Source organism: Lynx canadensis, chromosome B4, assembly GCF_007474595.2.
Source record: "Lynx canadensis isolate LIC74 chromosome B4, mLynCan4.pri.v2, whole genome shotgun sequence".
Taxonomy (NCBI): Eukaryota; Metazoa; Chordata; class Mammalia; order Carnivora; family Felidae; genus Lynx; species Lynx canadensis.
The window spans coordinates 87337233-87358846 of NC_044309.1; the positions used below are offsets into that span (position 1 = coordinate 87337233).

General features: G+C 39.1%; 1 protein-coding gene and 1 non-coding gene across 3 annotated transcripts in view; one reads left to right on the forward strand and one right to left on the reverse strand.

Annotated features, from left to right (window-relative positions):
• TAFA2 (TAFA chemokine like family member 2) overlaps positions 1–21614 on the reverse strand; it is a 483290-nt gene that overhangs the window by 385540 nt on the left and 76136 nt on the right. The gene's annotated exons all lie outside the window — the stretch shown is intronic.
• Positions 19081–19232, forward strand: LOC115519588. Its single transcript, XR_003970585.1, has one exon. It is a non-coding gene; the product is annotated as a small nucleolar RNA SNORA62/SNORA6 family (small nucleolar RNA).

A 21614-nucleotide genomic window follows, 5' to 3' on the forward strand; every position in this document is an offset into this window, starting at 1 on the left:
CTTCAGGCTCTGAGCCATCAGCCCAGAGCCTGACGTGGGGCTCGAACTCACGGACTGCGAGATCGTGCCCTGAGCTGAAGTCAGACGCCTAACCGACTGAGCCACCCAGGCGCCCCATAATTTTGCATTTTTAATACATTATTGCTAATCTCTGATTTATTTGATTTTTTTGTCATTTGTTAGGAACACAATCTCCAACAGTAGTTCCTTTGGGAAGACATTATCTCCTTTATAGAACCATTTTCAGGAATGTGTTGTGATGGAAAGCAATGAGAGAATGCATTTATATGTTTCTAATATAAACCACTCCCGTGTATATGTTATGGATTTATCAAGGTAGTATTAATGATGGAAGTGAAGATTTCAAATATGTGTGATTAGAATGACAAATATTTAATGATAAAATGCAGCCATGAAAAAAAGGATCGCAAATTGACATTGCTAGAGTTTTGTTGTTTTCTTTTTTTTTTTTTTTTTAACTAATAGAATTCACACATTCAAATGAATTTTGGCTTGAAAGTTGTTATGTACCTTGAAAGCAAAGAATCAAAAAGACCCTCCGGGGAGTTCAAATTTTAGCTATAAAACTAATAACTGCTAGAACTTCTACATCCAAATACATGTTGTTCTCAAAGTGGTAACCTTATAAGGCAACACCAGATTCCAATGATGGTGCCATATGTTCACGACGTTTTGAGAACTCCACCTTCGAAAACATTCCCAAAGCACAAATTGCACTCTTGATTATCCTCAGAGAGCCGCACGTGTTCATTCACTGAGGGTGGATTAAAGAACCAAAACCATTTTGTGTCAAGTCCAATAAATCAGATGAATGATAAAATTAAGCAATACTCAAAACAAGATTTAACTACAAAATAAAAAGGCAGATGTCCTTGGAAAGAGTGTAAATTTGCTCTGAAGGCAAATCCAAAAGAGAAGATTTTAACATGTATTGAGTAATTGCAGCAGGGTTGAAATGTGTGCAGCCTCCAGGGGAAAATATTTTCAAAGATATCAATCATGTTCATTATACATTCAGGAACTTTTGTGTTTTAAAAATTCCTTGCTATGGGTATTTGTAAATTTAGGCACCTAGGAGACAACTGTCCCCATCTTTCTCAGGGTTATGTCTCCCAACTTGAAAAATACCCATGACTGGCATTACCACAAAAGAATTTTATAAAGAAATTCGTTTACCTTTCAAAATTTCAAATGGCTACATAACATAGGAAAGAAAGAGAACAAATTTAAACTTGAATTTTAACCCTGATTTATCAATTTATTTTGACTAACACTGAATGTTTACTCTCTTCTAGAGACTGCTCTGAACACATTGAACCTATTAAAAAATTGCATCTTGGGGCCTGGGTGGCTCAGTCGGTTAAGCATCCAACTTCAGCTCAGGTCATGATCTCGTGGTTCATGAGTTCAAGTCCCATGTCGGGCTCTGTGCTGATAGCTCAGAGCCTGGAGCCTGCTTCAGATTCTGTGTCTCCCTCTCTCTGCCCCTCCCCCATTCATGCTCTGTTTCTCTTCCTCTCCCAAAAATAAACATTAAAAAATTTTTTAATATAAAAATTTCATCTTTACAAGACTACTGTAAAATACATCCTCTGGTTAGCTTCATTTTTAAAATGAAGAAACTCAAAGCATAGAGATTTAGAAACCATGCATACTTGTGTTTATTGCAGCATTATTTACAATAGCCAAGATACAGAAGCAGCCCAAGCGTGCATCAACTGATGAATACATAAAGAAGATGTGGTATATACATGCAATGGAATATTACTCAGCCAGAAAAAATAATGAAATCTTGCCATCTGCAATGACATGGTTGGATCTAGAGTGTATAATGCTACACACTCTAGTATTCATAAGTGGCATTTAAGAAACAAATGAGCAAAGAGGAAAAAATAAGAGAGAGCACCGAATCAAGAAAGAGCCTCTTAATTATAGAGAACGGATAGTTACCAGAAGGAGGTGGGTGGGGGTGAGGGGATGGGTAAAACAGGTGATGGGGATGAAGGAGTGCACTTGTTTTTTTGTTGGTTTTTTTTTTGGTTTTTTTTTAATTTTTTTTTCAATGTTTATTTATTTTTGGGACAGAGAGAGACAGAGCATGAACGGGGGAGGGGCAGAGAGAGAGGGAGACACAGAATCGGAAACAGGTTCCAGGCTCCGAGCCATCAGCCCAGAGCCCGACGCGGGGCTCGAACTCACGGTCCGCGAGATCGTGACCTGGCTGAAGTCGGACGCTTAACCGACTGCGCCACCCAGGCGCCCCTGAAGGAGTGCACTTGTGATGAGCACAGGGTGATGTATGGAAGTGCTGAATAACTGACTATACCACACCCCTGAAACTAATATAACACCATATGCTAACTAACTTGAATTAAGATAAAAGTTAAAAAAGAAAAAAAAAAAAAACACTAAAAATCACACAGATCAAAAGAGGTAGAGCCGGGACAGGAACACAGGCAATTCAATCTAGATCCTGTTCTCTGAACTACGGTGATATAATTGCTTAGAATATTGGCCAAATTACTACAACAAATTAGAAGAACATGTGTTTCAAAGGTATTAAAATTTGTAGGAATGAGGAGAAATAACAATAAAAAAAAAAAACAGCTATTGACAGGTTTTTCTCAATTGCCCAGGTTTCCAAATGCTGTGGATGGTTTTAAAGGTACCATCTATACATGCCTACCTACCCCCGGATCCCAGGCCTCAGACCTTGTAGGCCAGACTTTGCTAAGGTATCTCAGGGGCATACTGAAAGTGTGCGGCTTGCACACATGTAGAAAACATTCTTACCTAATCATACCTACAACCACAAGAGTATCATATGCATGATTCTACGAGAGGAAGAAATACAAGGTATTTAGGTATCGGGGCACTGGGTTAGGCATGGGACTGCACCTGAGAGATGGAATTACAATTGCCAGCCTACTGGAGCTCACATCTTGAGGGGTAGATGGTCATGAAACAGGCAAACAAATTAAATGCTATTTGACTTATAAGGGAAATAAACATGGCACTGTGGTAGAGAATAAAGGGAATGGCTAGGAAAGGTCTAGAAGACCAGGGTCAGGCCCTTTAAGGCCAAATATCACAGCAGTAAATCAAATGTCATGGCACAGCAAGAAATTATGGACCTAGCATCCACATGTGAGTGGCACAGCTCAAATGAATTTTTTTTAATGTTTATTTATTTTTGAGAAAGAGTATGAGCAGGAGAGGGGAAGAGAGAGAGAGAGAGAGAGAGGGAGAGGGATACACAGAATCAGAAGCAGGATCCAGGCTCTGAGCTGTCAGCACAAAGCCCAATGTGGGTCTTGAATCCCCGATCCATGAGATCATGACCTGAGCCGAACTGGAACACTTATCCAACTGAGCCACCCAGGCGCCCCCAAATGAAATTCTTTTAATAAGGCAGAACCTCACCCTAAGTTGGTATGTCCAACTCTCACACTAGCCTAAAAATGGCTAAAAGGCAAAAAAACCCTTCTGCCCTGTAGGATCCGTCACAGCTGATTCTATTAAATTTTGGGTGTGCCTCTGAAAAACACAGGAGGTTGAGGAATCTGTTTCCTCCTTGCCATTGTGTTGCTAAACTCACATGTACCCTTGCACTGTTTATTTTCCGATTCATAGTAATATACAAGAACACTAACAGTACTCAAAGATCAAGAATTCTTTTTTGCAAATCCTCAAGCATGAACCAGTCTTTGCAAACTGGCCTACCCTAGAAAGCCTCTCTAAGGATGTGATGTTAAAAATGACATCTAGGGGCGCCTGGGTGGCGCAGTCGGTTAAGCGGCCGACTTCAGCCAGGTCACGATCTCGCGGTCCGTGAGTTCGAGCCCCGCGTCGGGCTCTGGGCTGATGGCTCAGAGCCTGGAGCCTGTTTCCGATTCTGTGTCTCCCTCTCTCTCTGCCCCTCCCCCGTTCATGCTCTGTCTCTCTCTGTCCCAAAAATAAATAAACGTTGAAAAAAAAAAAATTAAAAAAAAAAAAATGACATCTAAAAGGTGAGAAGGAACCCGTTATGCAAAGCCCCAAGAAAAAGAGCCTGACAGATCTGGTTCAAAGAGCAAACTTTACAAAGACTGGTATTAGGAAAATGTCTCCCTGTATTGCCATTGCCATATCTTTCTTAATACCTTTGTACATGATCATTCCCCACCACCATTAAACCAGCATCCCATGATAAGCTGTGGAAGCTATTATCATAAAAAGCAGAGTGTGACTTTGGATTCCCTTCTTTGGGGATCTTATCTGTTCTTTGTACCTTTAGGTACAGCCCAACATCACAGATAGGTCCAGGGACTCCTATCTGGATGCCAAAGATGTTGCTCAGACTGAGATGTGCTCCTTCAAAAGTCAAGCATCCACATACCACTGAAATTACAAACACTAAAATCATGCAAGTATCATCGAGAAAACAGGGGAAAGTGAAGAAGGCCTGCTTAACTATACCTGAACCCAAAGGAAAGGGGTTTTGAGGGGGAGGGGTTCGTTAAAGCTAAGATAAAAAGACATGTAGGTCATCACAATGTGATCAACTCATGGAAAAGAAAATGTAAAATATTACCTTTAAAAAAACAGGGAATAAAGTTCATTTAAAGAGTAAACTGTATTTGGTACAAAGGATTATAATCCCAACTACAACTGTCCCCCCTTTTTGTATGTATTCCCAGAAGAAGGTAAATGATCTTTAAATTATTTTTAAGGAAAATACTTCCCAAGTGTACAATGCAATTTACAGTATTTCAATAATGATAACTCAGTGTTACAAATGAAGCCAAGTCTACCAGCGGAGCGAGTGTTGAAACACAGGCAGAAATGGCTTAGCTTGTCATTCACAGGCAGCGTGCAAAGCTTTCCCCAGGCTGCTAAGCGGTCCTGATTGCCAGGCCTCCCCAGCGTCACACCGATTCGCTCAGGGGCGGTTGAGCAGGAGGCACGCGTGCCTATGCGTGTCCTCAAGGGACACGTGCCTGCAATCACAGAGCCCCACGCCCCAGGCGGCAATGCTGTTCAGTGTGCGTTTTGCATGTGTATGTCTCTCTGGCTCCACCATCGGAGTATCTGCTATAGTTTATCACCCCCTTGCTCCTTCTGTGCTCTGCACTCAGCTGCTGCAGCTGCTTGGTAGCATCACTACTCTCTTCCCGTTTCTTCGCTGATTATTTAAAAAAGCATTCATTAAAAATTACGTCCCAAGCACTGTGTTGGGCACCAAGTGAACAAAACAGACATAATACCTGACCGCACAGGGCTTATAATGTAAAAAGGAGATACACATTAAACCAGCAAATCCATCCTCACAATTTGCACCGATACAATACTACTGAGGGAATACCACAAAGTCCAAATATACTTAGGTTCCAGAAGGCCTTTCTGAAGAAGTAATAATTAAATCAAGGTCTATAGGACAAATAGGAGAGAGCTACGGGGGAAAAAAGCAAAAGTGAAGACGTTTAAGGAATAAATCGCAACGTGGGGAAAGACTAAGAAACACAAGAGCTTGGCGCATGTGCAGAATAGAAACGCCAGTCAAAGGGGTGAAACTGGCATATGACCACGTGGGGAAAGGAGGCGGAGCCAGACCACAGCTTATAGATCATGTTAAATATTTTTACCACAGAGATTGGTCAATGAACAGTACTCACAAATCTGCTTGGTTACATGTTGAATGATCGCTCCGTCTGTTCTGTGGTAATAATTAAAAAAAAAAAAAAATGGGGTGGAAGAGGTGTGGCACCTGGGTGGCTCAGTCGGTTAAGCTTCCGACTTTAGCTCAGGTCATGATCTCACAGTTCCTGAGCTGGAGCCCCATGTCGGGCTCTGTGCTGACAGCTCAGAACCTGGAGCCTGCTTCAGATTCTGTGCCTCCCTCTCTCTCTCTGCCCCTTGCCAGCTCACACTCTGTCCCCTTTCTCTCTCAAAAATAAACATTAAAAACTTAAAAAAAAAAAAAAAACAAAAAACTGAGATGGCAAGAGTGGAAGACAGGAGGCTGGTTTCAAGGGCATTGCAATAATCCAGGTGGACTCCATCTCTTTCAATTAGGTGAGTTTCTTCCTTCTCCACCAGTCACTTATACCCTATTCTGATTTTCGTGGAAAAGCTTGAGTTATTAAAGGCCCAGATCCCTCTTTTCTTCTGTGTGGTAAATCCAATAACTAGCATGAGAAAAGTTCTGGCCCTTCCCTTCTCAGCTGTGTTCACTCTTCATGGAAGCTGCTTTGTCGTTAAAGCTTAAAGATGTTTTAAGCTTGGGAAGTCAATCCCCCAATAATAAAATCTTTACATTTCCCCATATTACAAGGAGATATTACCTTGAATTCTATCAAAGATACACTCTTTTCTCTCTAATAAAAAGAATTTAGTATTTTAGAAGTAAAAATTCGATGGGGCGCCTGGGTGGCTCAGTCGGTTGGGCATCCGATTTCAGCTCTGGTCACTACCTCATACTCCGTGAGTTCGAGCCCCGCATTGGGCTCTGGGCTGACAGCTCAGAGCCTGGAGCCTGCTTCAGATTCTGTGTCTCCACCTCTCTCTGCCCCTCCCCCGCTCATGCTCTTTGTCTCAAAAATAAATAAAAACATTAAAAAAATTTTTTTTAAAGAAGTAAAAATTTGATTTCACATTTGATTTCCAATTTGCCAACATTTGATTTCAACAATGAATTGCATTATCTTAACATTTTATCACAGGGGCCTTAATTTGAAGTCCAAACTTCTAAGACACCATGAAGCCGCTCCCTGAAAGAATTACAAACACTTAGAGCCATTGGTACTTAGCAATTTTCCTGCAGAAGTCTATAACACTTGCCAGATTTGCAGTAGGGTTCAAGAGTGAATGACTGAGGTTAACCTACCTGTGCCTAGTAAACCTTCCCATCACCACCATCTGATTAGCCTGGCCAATGGAAATCTTCCCCCAAACTGACAAATGTATAAGAAGAGAGTGAAGTTGTTTTTCCATTGGCATTGCTAAGCTTGGGCTGCAATGGCCTTGTGTCCTGCCATATGGAAAAATCCTTTCGAAACAGAACAAATATGTAAATAAATAGACACATGGGTAAAAAACAGAGATAGACTTCTGCCATCATTGAGTCCCTGGTTCTACTCATTAAAGTCCTACTTCTTGCATCACTTCCTCTGGATCTGAGATCTACTCCCAATATTTATTGAAGCTACTTAGCCAATCAATTCTTTTAAAGCAAGTTTGAGTTGGGGTTCTCTGTCACTTGCAACAGAGTTAGTCCTGGCTTAAAAAATATCCCCCCAAACCTTAAGAATCATCTCTTTCATGTAGTGGTCTGATATCAAAATTCAACAGAGACTTAAAGATATTAAAATTGACCCAAAATACAAATTCCTATTTGATCAGTTAACATTATGAAGTATTACTAGGACTTAGAGACCTAAGTATATTTTAGTGGATTTAATTCTAGTGGCAGAAATTAAAGCCTAATTAGAAAGCTGTGGGAATCTTATTAAATTATATTTACACATTAAATGTTTGCTTAATAAATGTAATAAACCATAAGATCACTTGAGGTTACAAAGCAGATGGTGTATCTTAGATAAATTTAAAGGAATTAGGCAGCTCTCATAAAATTATTTCATCCAGTACATGTCATAAAAGACTAAAACTTCTATGAGAGAAAAGGATCTGTATGTCTTTTCAATTTGATTCTACTGGTAATGATGATACAAGGAACAAAAACTGGTAAATCACAAAATATAGAAACACTCTGCCTAATCAATAGTGTAAGTCTCTAGAACATCCTCCAAATCAATAAGATATATAATAAGGACAAGAACCACCTAAGAGTAAATGAAAAAAAAAAAGTGAATTGTAACACAGCCCAGAAACATTATCCAAACTATATTAAAAGTGCATTTAACACAAGAACGTTATCAGTCTTCTTAACTTCAGTAGCTCTGGCAACAAATAAAATTTATCTTTCCTTCTTCATACTAGAGAGTCATAACATTCCCAAAACCTCACCAAACTATAAAACAAATAGTTTTAAAGTATTCAGACCACCTTACCACTTTGCTAGAGACTCCCCATCTGCAGGCTTTTTGCAGTATCAAGACCAAAGGTTATAATTACTAAAGTCAATGACCGGTTATTGTCAGAGATGTGCATTATGAATTTAATTTCTAGTCAGAGAAAAAGCAATGTAGGGAAACCTCATTGAGAATGGGGTGTTTTAGATAAATAAATTTTAGGGGGTGCTGGATGGCTCAGTCAGTTAAGCAGCCAAGGCCATTTGAGGTTACAAGATCAGCTTGATTTCAGCTCAGGCCATTATCTCAAGATGGTGAGGTCAAGCCCAGCATGGTACCCCATGTGCTGAGTGTGGAGCCTGCTTACGATTCTCTCCCCCACCTCCTCCCCTCCCCCCACTTTGTGTCTGTCTCTCTCTATCTCTCAAAATAAAACATAAAAAAAATAGGTAAATTTTGCCAAATTGGTAAGAAGGAGGCAAATAATATATTGAGCCGCACATGCCAGGCCCTTGCTGGCTGTACTTCAATCACAAATATGATGTCATCCGAGCCTCACAGCACCCCTGCATGGTGGGAACTATCATCTCTGCCTTATACAGAAGAAAGCAAGCTGAAACTCACAGCATTAAGTACACTTAAGCATAAGTGGCAAATGTGGAATGAATCCAGTCCAATGCCAAGTCCTATGTTTTTACCGTGTCATACTGTCTTCTCTTAGCTACCCAAGTTTTTCTTTTTTTTTTAACATACTTTTATTAATGTTTTTATTTGAGAGAGAGAAAGAGCATGAGCAGGGGAGGGGCAGAGAGAAAGGGAGACACAGAATCTGAAGCAGGCTTCATGAGTCAGCACAGAACCTGACATGGGGCCCGAACTCACAGACCATGAGAGATCATGACCTGAGCCAAAATCAAGAATTAGCCGCTTAACCCACTGAGCCACCCAGACACCCAAAGTTTTTTCATTTAGACCATGTCTTAGATAATAAATGATCATAAAATGGGAATGAATTTTAGAGGTAAATTTTCCTTTTAGCACAAAAAACTGGAACATATTTTCTTAATGTCTCAGAGATAATCATCAATGTGGAGATTTTGTTTTGTTTTCTTTATTAGCCCTCTAGGTCAAACTTTTGATTATTCCACTTACGTCATTGTGTATCCCACTAACACCTCATAATAGTAGCTTTACACACACACCCACAGCCCTTCAAGTTTGGTCTTCCAGTCTGCTGTGGATGGGTAAACAACATAACCAGGTTGTTTAAGAACTGTAGGTTTATTAAGAGTCATTAAAATTCCGGTAGAACTCAGAAAGTCAATTCCGTGTCTTTGTAGGAAGCTCTTTGAAATCACTGTTTCAGAGGCCTCCTCACTTTATTTCCTTACTTCTAGTAAAAGTTATATCCTAAAAAACTGACATTTCAGAAAGCAAGACTGCAGATAGAAAACCACCTTCAGATACATGAAATGTCGATATAATTATACATTTATACAGTTTGGCGTTTCTTGCCAACAATCTGACTTCTAAATATAGACTCTAGCAATGATTTATGGAGATGACAATTGAATCCTTTACTTGCCCATTAGCATCATTTTAAAATATTGTTTGTTGTAACGATACTATACCTCATCCTAACCAGTCTTCTTAAGGGAACAGTGTGAACCTTCCGGTAACAATGAAGGTTATCACTTGTGCACATCCTGAATGCCAAGCATTCTATGTGCAGAGACTTGTTAATTCTCATAACCAAACAGGTATTCTGGTAGTGGCTGTACACATTCTGCTCTTTCAACTTTGGGGTGCCAGTCATATACATCATAATATGAATAATGCTCTTTAGGGATGGAACCCAATTATGAGTGGCCTAAAGGTCAGTACTATTTTGACTCCCCTATCATAGGAACCAAGGAATATAAGGTTTAGAAAGTTACACAAATGATGGAGATACTTCAGAAAAAGAGGTCTTAATCACTGTGACAAGCCGCATCCTACAATTTCCTACAGATACTAATTAACTGGGATGTGATAAGACATGCCGATTGTGCTAAATATCAATGTCCCCCCAAAATTCCTATGTTGAAATCCTAACCCCCAATGTGATAGTATTCAAAGGTGAGGCCTTTAGGAGCTTGTTAGGACCTGAAGGTGGAGCCCTAACAAATAGGTTTAGTACCCTGATGAGAAGAAACAAAAGAGCTTGCTCTCTCTCTGTTCTCTGCCATAAGAAGATACCACCAGAAGGTGGATTCTTATTAAGAACCAGACCATGCTAGAAACCCCATCTCAGCCTTCCAGGCCCCAGAGCTGTGAGGAATAAATGTATGCTGCTGAAGCCAGCCAGTCTATGATATTTTGTTACGGAAGCCCCAACTGACAAAGACCATATTCATAGATGCAGACACTTAGATACACACGCACCAAACACTCACAATGTAGAAATGGCCTAGGTTAGCTTCAGATTATCCAACAATAGCTATGAATCAAAGTCTGTTTTTCAGCAGTGCTCTAGAATAAACCAAGATCCAGGAAAGCCCTGAGGACTGTAAGAGCTCCCTCAAACCTAAGGGCAGCTTGAGGAGCCAGCACGCCACAGACTAGGTTCTTTGACAATAACGCTGCTCGTCTGAGATCCATAGGAGTCAAAACATACTTAACTAATGGACTTGGCTGATACAGTGCTGTGGCTGATGCCAAATTACCAGCCTTCTAAATAAACTCCAAAGGTGAGAAGTGACCTATTTCAAATCTATAATCATGCCTATCATAAATTTATACTTACACTTGAAGGTTTTTGCATTTACCTGGAGATGCATATTCATCATGAAATATTTGGTTATCAAATTTCCTTAGATTGAGTTAGTTCTTCTATAAACCCAGACCTGTCTTTTATCCTGAAAGACAAAGTGCTGCAAAATGCAAGTGACTTCCAAGGGAGATCTACAGCTAATGGTTTGAAGGACCCCATGTGCAACTTCTACAAGAACAATCCATCAGAGGACAGGCACCATCACCACCCTACATAGAGAGTTCTACTTCAACACAGTGAGGATCAACCATTTCTGAAGTCTAATTAAGAGCCCATTCATTTTTTTCATTTTTCACCAAGTATTTATTGAGTGCCTACTCTAGGTCTAACACTAGGGTTAGCATTAGACACTGAGATGAGTAAGGAATAGTCCTTGTCCTCAAGGAACACACAGGCAAGTGAAGGAGGAAAATATAAAAATAAATGATAGAACACCCAGCAGTGCTAACAAAATTTGAACCAAGTGCTAAGAGAGTCATCAGCTCTGCCTATGGGTAGTGCAGAAGCTTAAGAAAAAATTCACACACATACAAAGCAACATTTCTAGTGATTTGTGAAGGACAACTAGGAGTTTGCCTAGTTAAGAAGCTGAAGAAGACTGCTGGAATCAAGTTTCTTCTTGCTGTATCACTAACTGTAAGCATGTGAGAGAAAAATGTTCTTCCGGCTCTCATTATACAAGTGCTTTGTCCTCCTCTCGATTATATTTTCTCTGACTTCAAAGTGGGTAATCAGGGAAGATTTACTAGGTTGTTATTTGGATTGAAACAAAATATGCTGGAGTCAGGTAGAAACTACTGTTGCTTTTAAAATATTTTTCTGGGTCCATTTAAAATATCTGCCACAGTATCTTGACTTTTCAACAGCTCGTGTTGTGAAAACATGAGACATTTTTCTTTAAAAAGTATAACTAAAGGTCACAATTAAATTAAACATCAACATCTATTAAGATCAAGTTAATACCCCTGAAAAATAGATGACTCTTCCAAGTGTGTATTTAAATTGGCAGCTGGTGACTAGTACAACGTGTTCCACATTGTTACACCACAGCAACATGCAAGCTATTATGTGAATGCGAAAATTGCTGATGTGATGATCCCTGAGATCGTTTCCAGTAGACTCCAAGAGCTAAGCTACCTATGAAACAATAGTATCAGATCAGTTCTACGATTACCATGACTTTACAGAACTCCAGAGCTACCTCCAAAATCTGAGCAATTCCTTCATTATGGGACAATAATATACCCTGAACCCAACTGCCTCCTCAACTTAAAGATCAAATATATTCTGGTGGAGAAAAACTAAGGTAAGAACTCATGATATTTTGGCAGACCTATAGCTCCCATGTGTAATCTTCACAGTTTGTCATTAAAGAAGTCTCTGAGGGTGTCTTGAGCAGGGTTGCTCCATCTCCTTGTCTCTTTATATCAACAGTCCACCCCAGTTCATCCAATGAGGAAAGAAAAAGTACCCAATTCCTACACTGCTCATATATATATTCTGAATGGTACTAGCCTTGATTTCTCTGCCTACAGCACATCCTTATGCACATGCAACCTCTAGTCCTGTCGACAACAGATGTGCAAACTCTGTTACATGACTTCCACTCATCTGATCAGAGTTCCTACTCAGAAAGGTTGAAGACAAGCATCTGTCAACACTGCCGTCTCACACTCGATTACAGCTGAAATCAGAGGCATCAAACCAGGGGAGACATTGACCAAAATATTTGCCATTCCTTGAGAAATGCTGCTTGCCCAGAACCGCTGGCATTCACCTTGCTAACAGAAATACCTTCTTGGAATCTGTGGTATTTGTTTTATGTCCAGCTGGTCACTTTCATTTCTGATCTCATGCTAAGGTCAGAGTTGTACACTTACCCCATCAGAACCTAGCAGCAATGGTCTGTTATTGTCCGGTCCAATTTATGAAGGAGATTTTCAAATTAGGACAGCGACCAGAGATGTGCAGAATGGCTATTTACAGACCACGTGCTTCCTCGGAAGCACCTGGGAGCTGGCAGGGCACGATGGTATGCACTGATAGGAAATGATACAAATGACAAATGAGCAATGTCTAATTATTCCAGTGCTGCTCAGACACAGAGACAAAGACAAGAAAACTGAGAGTTAGGGATGAAACTCCATCCTCCTCTAACCCTATTGTGTGTACTGCACTACATATTAATGTAACATCAAGCCCTATTTTTAGATCTCTGCAATCCACAGGCATAAATCATTCCGGTGCCACAAGTCACCTCTGAGTTAGCAATGCCAAGTTTAACATTTTGCAGGATCCTACTAACAATATAATTGAAAGCAAGTGATATTTAAAATGAATAGTGGTAACTGTAATAGAATAGCATTATCCTATAAATAGATTTTTTGCGAGAATTATTAAGTAATAATTAAAAGAAAAAGTGACAAACGTGCCACTTAGCTAATTCTATCTTCACAATAGCTCTCAGGGTTGAATTTGGAATGCCGTTCTTCTGCAAAAAAAAATGCAAATGGAACAGTCCTGTTTTCTTTTTACATAATACTGATTAATCCACAGTGGTTTCAGCCAAGAGGGTTGTCTCTGAATTGAACATCTGATTAAAGAAGGAAAGACACAGCACAACTAAAGGCATGAGCTGGTCAAAGTGTTACTTTCTATGATAGTCCATGACCATTTTTGGTGAAACAGAATTTAAAGCTAAATCTTCCCTCAACTCAGAAATCCTCCTCCCAAAGTTAGTAGAGGAAAAAAAAAACACTTTTACTTTTAAATTAATATTAAACCAGAATGTAATGTGCTTCACATGAAATCCACTAAGAAATGGCAAGAATGGAAGGGGACCTCACCGTTTTATATAGCCAAACAGATACAATTCACTACATATTTTCAAGATAAACAATAACCAGTCCTCAAGTAAGAGGACACGATAGCACCATTTGTCACACATAGTTCATCTTAAATTTACCTGGTATTTGAGGTGACCATGTGTGTTAGATAACTGGCTTTATCCAGAAGAGGAGAAACTCCTCCTATCTTTATGACCAGAGGTAGTTTTGCAGCAAGGTTCCCAATAAAGTGAGATTCCCACCCTCCCACAGGTAACAGGAGTGAGGAACACTTTTTTCCTTAATGTTTACATTGCAGAGGGATGGCTCCTGGGTCCTTAAGGAAGATATTCCTGGGTCATAGAGGTGAGGAAACGTCCGTAAGGTTTTCAGAAGGATTTATATACTTTTCAAAGGCAGGAAAAAGTACTTACAAGTTTGCTAAAGGAAGTGTTCTAGGAAAAAGGGAAAAAACAAGTCTCTTCCCTTATTTTCAACAGGGAAAATTAAACCTCTTAATTTTTATTTGACCTTACACCATATAGGTTCAGTATGATAATCATAATGCAAACTCATTTACGGAAGATATGTGATTACTGCAAGTCCCCAGAAGAGAAAATCAACAAAATGGGTAAAACAAAAATGCTTTCTAGACCATTAAATCAGCGCAAATTAATACATCATGCCAAACCACATGCATTATGGACTGCAATGATTATTGATAATATATTTCACCAAGGGAAAAGCAGACTCTTAATAACCCTTTGTCTTCCTGTCCATTTCTGACAAGGATGATGATTTCATTTTTAATTAGTTCAGAAGTAAATGTATAATGATAACCAAAGGGAAACATTTTTGCCCCTCTGCATGAGATTATCTATACAATCGTTAGCCATTAAAAATGTATTATACTGAGTACAAAGGGTAGCTTTGCATTCTTTTAAATAATGCATGTTACCCTACAAATGACAAAAAGTATAGCAGAGATTAGGTAAATGAATCAACTTAGCAAAATTCCCAATCAGTCCTATAGTCAGAACAGGTATTTGGCTGATATGATGTATCCCAGACACGTAGTTCAAACTACTTAATGAACTTTCTACCTTTATGTAGTAATTTTCCACTAAGTGCTCTTGTACAGCATCATCTAATGTTAGCATTAAGAGGGATGTGTAATACCAATCAATAGCCAAATAAAACAAAACCACCAGAAGTTAGAAGGGGATAATGCAGAGAGTAATGCTTTCTGATGAGACCTTTAGAGGGCAACATCAAAAGGAATCATCCAGAGGCTGCAGCCATTAGTAGATCACATGCACCATTGAAGATGTTGCTAACACAGCTCCTATTTGATGAAAAATGGGTGCAATCTTAGTTCTTGCTACATGTGCCTCAATTCCTCTAGAGAAATGCTTCAATAAAAAGGAATATCATAAAGAAAAGAATAAAGGTTTAACGAAAACACTAAGCAGAATCCTAAAATCAGACATCATCCAAAAAGTTTTCTGGTTTTTGGTGTTCGGGAAGGTGGAGAAAGGGGCAAAAAGGAAGGAATGCTCAGTGCTGTCAAATCTAAAATCTGCCCTCAGATCTGATGTGTTCGGCAAATTAAAAGGAAGCCTAAGAGAATCACTAAAGAGGACATCCTGGCCTGCTAGCCAAGAGAGACTCTGTAAGGCAACAGCTAACTTTTCTTTAGTCTGTTCTCCTTTAATTTACATGAAAAGAGACGCTGTTTCTCCAACACTCACCCCGAACTTCCTACTGTGAAGACAGCTGCCTTATTTGCCTTTCAGCAAATTAAAAGTTAAAATAGCCTCACTGTCAGGAGTAGCAGCAGCAATGGAGATGCTTGAAAAAGCTTCCTTTTACTGCAGTGTATTCCATTTCTCAGAGACCACCTCTACCTTTTGACTCCAAGAGAAATCTCTCAAAAAAAGATACCCTTCCTTTACGAACTCAGGATCACACCCTCTGCTGCTCCCCTCATTGACAAAGATCAAGATAAAATCCCTAACAAGGAGGATTCTGCTTTCTTAATGCTCCTCGTGCACTGATTTTTGCTTTCGTATTCAGCCTCTATCCATCACTGCTAATAAAAGTTATTAATAACATTAAAAGCCAAACAAAAGTTTAGGTCATGCTGCAGTCTGGGCAAAAGTGTAAAAATATCTCTAGTATTTTCTTTACAAAAATGTTGAGAATGAGGAGCAATGAGAGCTCATAAAGCCAGTAGGAAAAAAAGAACAAAAAACAAAGACACCATTTCTTCCAAGCAGCAAAAGGGAACATCAAATAAATGCCATCTGAGTCCTAAGTTTGGTTTGCATGTGATTTTTCCAGACAAACCAAATTCTGTGTCCAAAATGAAAATCAAGTAGTGACTTCTGAAGAATCTTCAAAGCCATGTTTTCTTAATTTCAGTCTAGAGACCTCAACATTTTCAAGATTCTGACTCAATGAACTACAATTATTTTCTTAAGCAAGGCTTGCATCTGCAGAGGAAATGGAAACAGGAGGCCTGGAAGAAGAATTAGTTCATTAGGATCATATTACTGGACATCTTAACTCTTCTGCATTTATATTTTCCTTGGTGTAAATTCATAACAACAACCCCTTCTTTCCTTATTTAGCATACACAAGCTCACTGTTTCATTTTGTTAAATTCCCCTGGATGACTGAAATAAAAATGCTACTAAATAGAATATAAATTACTGTAGTATCTATTACAATAATATTATCATTACTATCAACCAGAGGCCATTAAAATTTTTTTTAATTTTGCCTAAGCCATAAAGAATATTGTCTAAAAAATCATTTTTTCATTCATAATCTTTTCATAGCTTTTTTTTTTGGCCATACATTAGGAAAAGCTACATGGAAGTTTTTGTCAAGTATCATTTTTAATGAATAACAATTATTTAGATAATGCAAAACTCATAAAGTCTCACTAATTAAAGATATGTTGTTAAACCAACAAAGAATATATTGGGTCAGTCTGCTAAACCTCCAAGTAGTAAACTTTTAATAACAGTATAAATTATTACCATTACCAGGCCCATTAAATATGTGTTCAGATTTAATATCGATAATAATACTATGGAATTGAGCTTATATTCCCATTTTATAGAAAGGCAAAGTGCATTGCCCAGGCTGATACAGATACTAAGTTGTAGAGCCAGCCTTTGAATCAGAATCTACTTGAATCTAAAGTCCAGGATTTTAACCACTACTTAATATTACGGGCTATATTTATATCAATTATCACTGTTGTAAATATATGGGTTGTTTTATTGGTATGATTCATAACTCTAACAGTCCCAAAAGATTCCTCCAAGAATTTTATTTTTATTAACAATTTTGGTCATACTTCTTATTTGGGACATATTCTAATTCAAGGGCCTCACTCAACTCAACATGGGCTGATAATTATGGATTAGTTGAAGTGCAGTGTGATTTTGGTCACTGAGGCAAGGTCAATTTTTAAAACTATCAATTCCTTTCTTTTTAATTTTTTTTTTGGAATATTGACCTCCTTTTGAGTAATTCCTCACCTATAATTTGGCTAGCTTCCATTTTTATTTTAATCTCAAGCCTAAAAGAGAAAGTAATGAATTCATCCAGATTAGACATCATCAAGCTAAAAACTAACAAGAGTTACCTTCTTACTGCACCAAGACTGTGTATGCCTCCCTCCCCAGGCCCCCATTTTCCAAGTTTATATAACAGATCATCTTTATGCTGTTGCAGAAGATCAGTATTTCACATTGTACTGATTTTTTTTTCAATTTATGACAGCATATTACAAGAGCTGTGTATGATTTTTACAGTTCATGAGTCTCTAGCCTTGGATCAAGCCACGCTGCAGCTCAATCTTCTTCAGTCCTTGTTAGCAGAGGCCATTGTAACAAAACCAAAATATATGGAATACACAGTGTCAGCTCCAAATCCTAGACCATAAACTCAGGTGGGCAAGTAATACAACTTTTTTAATATTGATGTTTCTGTAACAGTGTGACAGAAACACCTCAGTAAATTTAAAGATGTAGCCCCTCATCTACACCCTCACCTGCCCTCCCCAAAGTCCTGGTTTCCCAAGGTTATATCCAATTTCCATCCTGAGGAGGAAGCTTAACTGTACCACATTCTAGAGTAGGGGGTGAATCTGACCCTCAAATGCCATTGATCTGCAGTGGTATTTTCTCAGATATCCAGCTTCCTTCCTTGTCCTTGGTCACTGGCCCAAGGAGGTTACTGCCCAGTGTTCCCTCATGCTCAGCCACAGTAGCCCCCTCACTTCTAGATGCCTCAACATTAAAATCATTTGACTCTGTTCCTCTCAGCATCCCTCTGTGGTCTAACCTCCCAAATAAAGGGAAGTCAAAGGAATAACAAAAATAGAATGGAGAGAGAAAGGCTATATTAGCTAATCTTGGAAAGTAATATCCAACCGCATTTTAAAGTAAAAGTAAATATGAGTTCTTTTTTCTGTGTATGAAAACAAATAAAAATAATTGATCAGACTTTCACAATACTTAGAGGGTATCCCAAATGGAATTTTTCAAAGAAATATAACAATCCTAAAATATGTATGGAACCACAAAAGACCATTTCTTTCTTAAGAAAGAACAAAGCTGAAAGCATCACATCCCTGATTTCAAATGATATTACAAAGCTATGTAATTAAAGCATTATTTAGTATTGTGTTGGCATAAAATACAAACACATAGATCAATGCAACAGAATGCATAGCCCAGAAATAAACCTACTCATATATGGTCAATTAATTTATGACAAAGGAGACAAGAATATAAAATGAGGAAAAGACAGTCTCATCAAGAAATGGTGATGGAAAAACTGGAAAGTAACCTGCACAAGAATGAAGGTGGACCACTAACCTACACCATAGACAGAAATTAAATCAAAATGGATTAAAGACTTGAATGTAATACCTAAAAACCATAAAACTCCCTGAAGAAAACCCAGGTGGTAAACTTCTTGACATAGGTCTTGGCAATGATTTTTGTGTGTCTGACACCAAAAGCAAAAGCAACATTAATTCAGAAATATATATGCACTCCTCTATTTATTGGATTCTTTACGATAGCCAAGATATGGAAGTAACCTAAGAATCTACTGATAGATGAATGAATAAAGATGTGGTGTATAAACAGACAAATATTATTCGGCCATAAAAAGGAATGGGATCTTATTATTTGTGACAACATGGATGGTCCTACAGAGTATTAGGCTAAGTGAAAGAAGTCAGACAAGACAAATACCATATGATTTCACTTACATGTGGAATCTAATAAAAACCCACCAGAAACTGGTGGTTGCCAGATGGGAAGCAGGTAGGGAAGAGCCAAAATAGGTGGAAGCTATTAAGAGGTATAAACTTCCAGTTATAAAATAAATAAGTCATTAGAGTTCAGAGTTGAGGCCCTGGCTGGCCAATGAACTCACAAGTGTAGGGAGTATGCTACATTCGGGGCAAGTCTTTCGCTAACACCACAAGGGTCCCGGCTTAATGACTGGAGTTTGATAGTAATTCTTGCTGCAAGCATAAAAATTTAAAATAAATTAAGTCATGGAATTGCAAAGTACGGCATAGGAAATATAGTCAAAAATATTTTAATAACATTGTTTGGTGACGGATGGTAACTACACTTATGGTGAGCATTGTGTAAAATACAGGATTGTCAAATCACTATGTTGTATACCATAAACTCAGAAACCACTGTATGTCAACCCTACTTCCATAAAATGTTTTACTTAAAAATAGGACTACCATATGATCTAGCAATCCCATTTCTGCATATTTATCCAAAGAAAATGAAAACACTAACTTGAAAAGATATATGCACCCCCATGTTCACTGTAACATTATAAACAAGCTCAAAGATACAGAGAACAGATTGGTGACTGCCAGATGTGGAGGGTGGCAGATGGGAGAAACGGGTGAACTATTTTTGGTTTTTGTTTTTAGTTAAAATAATCTGATTTTTTTTTAAGCTGCAAGAAGAAGTTTTCTAAGGGGCTTCTAGGAAACTTTCGTTCTGAAAAGAAAAAGAGAAAAAAGAGGAAAGAAAGACACAAAAAGAAAAGGTCCCCCTCCCTCCTCTCCTGCCTCCCTGTTTGTGGCAGTGATGTGAGGATATGATGTCTGGGACCATTTTTTAAACATAAATTGACAAGCTCAAGGATGAAACATTGATGTGATGAAGAAGGCCAAAGTAGAGTTGGGGTGGGGGGAAGCGGGGGGAAGAGCCAAGATTCTTTATGACCTCACAGATGCTGCCCCAACTCTGCCTATTCTTGGCAAAGGAGTCATTAAATATTTTGCTGAATGTCTTGGGCCATTTCAACCAAGCACTTGCAGCCCAGAATGAACCTTACTGATTGTGTTGGCCAAGGATGGGATTTATACCTAGGCTTCTGTGATGCTGAAAACTGTTCCCTTGGTTTTCTGGGGGCAGGGACAGGGGGTAGCAGGGTAAGGATAGGGGGAGAAGACTGCTCCCGGGGGCCTTCTGCTGAGGACTACCATGCCAACCCTAGACTGCTGACACCTATTAGGTTTTGAGAAAAAAAATCCTATCTTGTCTAAGTCATTTGTCTTCATTTCTGCAACATCATCTATTTCCTGCCTTAAAGCCACCTGTGTTGTCAAACAAGCACAATAAGGTTATCAGTTTTTGGAATGTGACACAATACCACTAAAGTTCATCTTTTACAAAAACGGGAACCTATTCTTGGGACTTCAAATGTGTGCTATGTGACTTCCCTAAACTTCTCTTTGAGGGACTGAGGAGTACCTCAAAAGAGATAGGTAGCCATCCCCTAGAGCAACTAACACTAGGGCGCAAGAGGCCCAGATGACCACATTTAGAGATGACACACCTAAAGCATGAAGCAAGATCTTGTCGGCAGAGAAAACACAGTCTTCCAAATATGAGTCCACAACCAATTGCACAGTGACAGAAGCTTCTAATTATTGGTGTTCTTTAAGCTGTTATCCTGTGCTCAAATACAAACGGCATGCCTAGAGTCAGTAGCGACAGGGATTTCTTTATTGAAGTGGCTAATTCTTCCAAACAATTAAGGGGGGAGCCTACAGCCCTTGGTAAAAAATGACAGGGATGTGGGGATAATGGCATTTGCAAATTTAATATCATAAAAATTTTTCCTCTAATTTGGGGTCCTTGCTGCTTTTTCATGTCCACTTTGAGACATAAGTTATAAGCTTTATTGTTGTACTCCAATGCCTAGAACAGGGTCTGGCAAAGAGCAGGCAGTCTCTGGAACAATCACAGTCACAGAAAAGGATGTTGCTGGGGCGCCTGGGTGGCTCAGTCGGTTAAGCAGCCGACTTCGGCTCAGGTCATGATCTCTCGGTCCGTGAGTTCGAGCCCAACGTCGGGCTCTGTGCTGACAGCTCGGAGCCTGGAGCCTGTTTCAGATTCTGTGTTGCCCTCTCTCTGACCCTCCCCTGTTCATGCTCTGTCTCTCCCTGTCTCAAAAATTAATTTAAAAAAAAGTTAAAAAATTAAAAAAAAAAAAAAGAAAAGGATGTTGCTATGGGTTGAGCTGTGTTCCCCCAAAATCCGTATGTTCAAATTCCGACTTCCAATACCTTGCAAGGTAACCACATTTGGAGATAACTTCTTTGAAGTAGTGATGAAGTTTAACTGTGGCTGATAAGGTGGGGTCCTACTCTGATATGACAGGTGTCCTTATAAGAAAAAGAGATGCCTATGACCAGAGAAGAAGACCATATGAGGATATAGCAAGAAGGTTGGTCATCAAGCCAAGGAGAGAGGCTTCGAAACCAAACCTCCCAACATCTTGATCTTGGACTTCTGACCTCCAGAACTGTGGGAAAAGATTTATTCCCATTGTTTATGCAACCAGTATATGGTATTTTGCTATGGTAGCTCTAGCAGC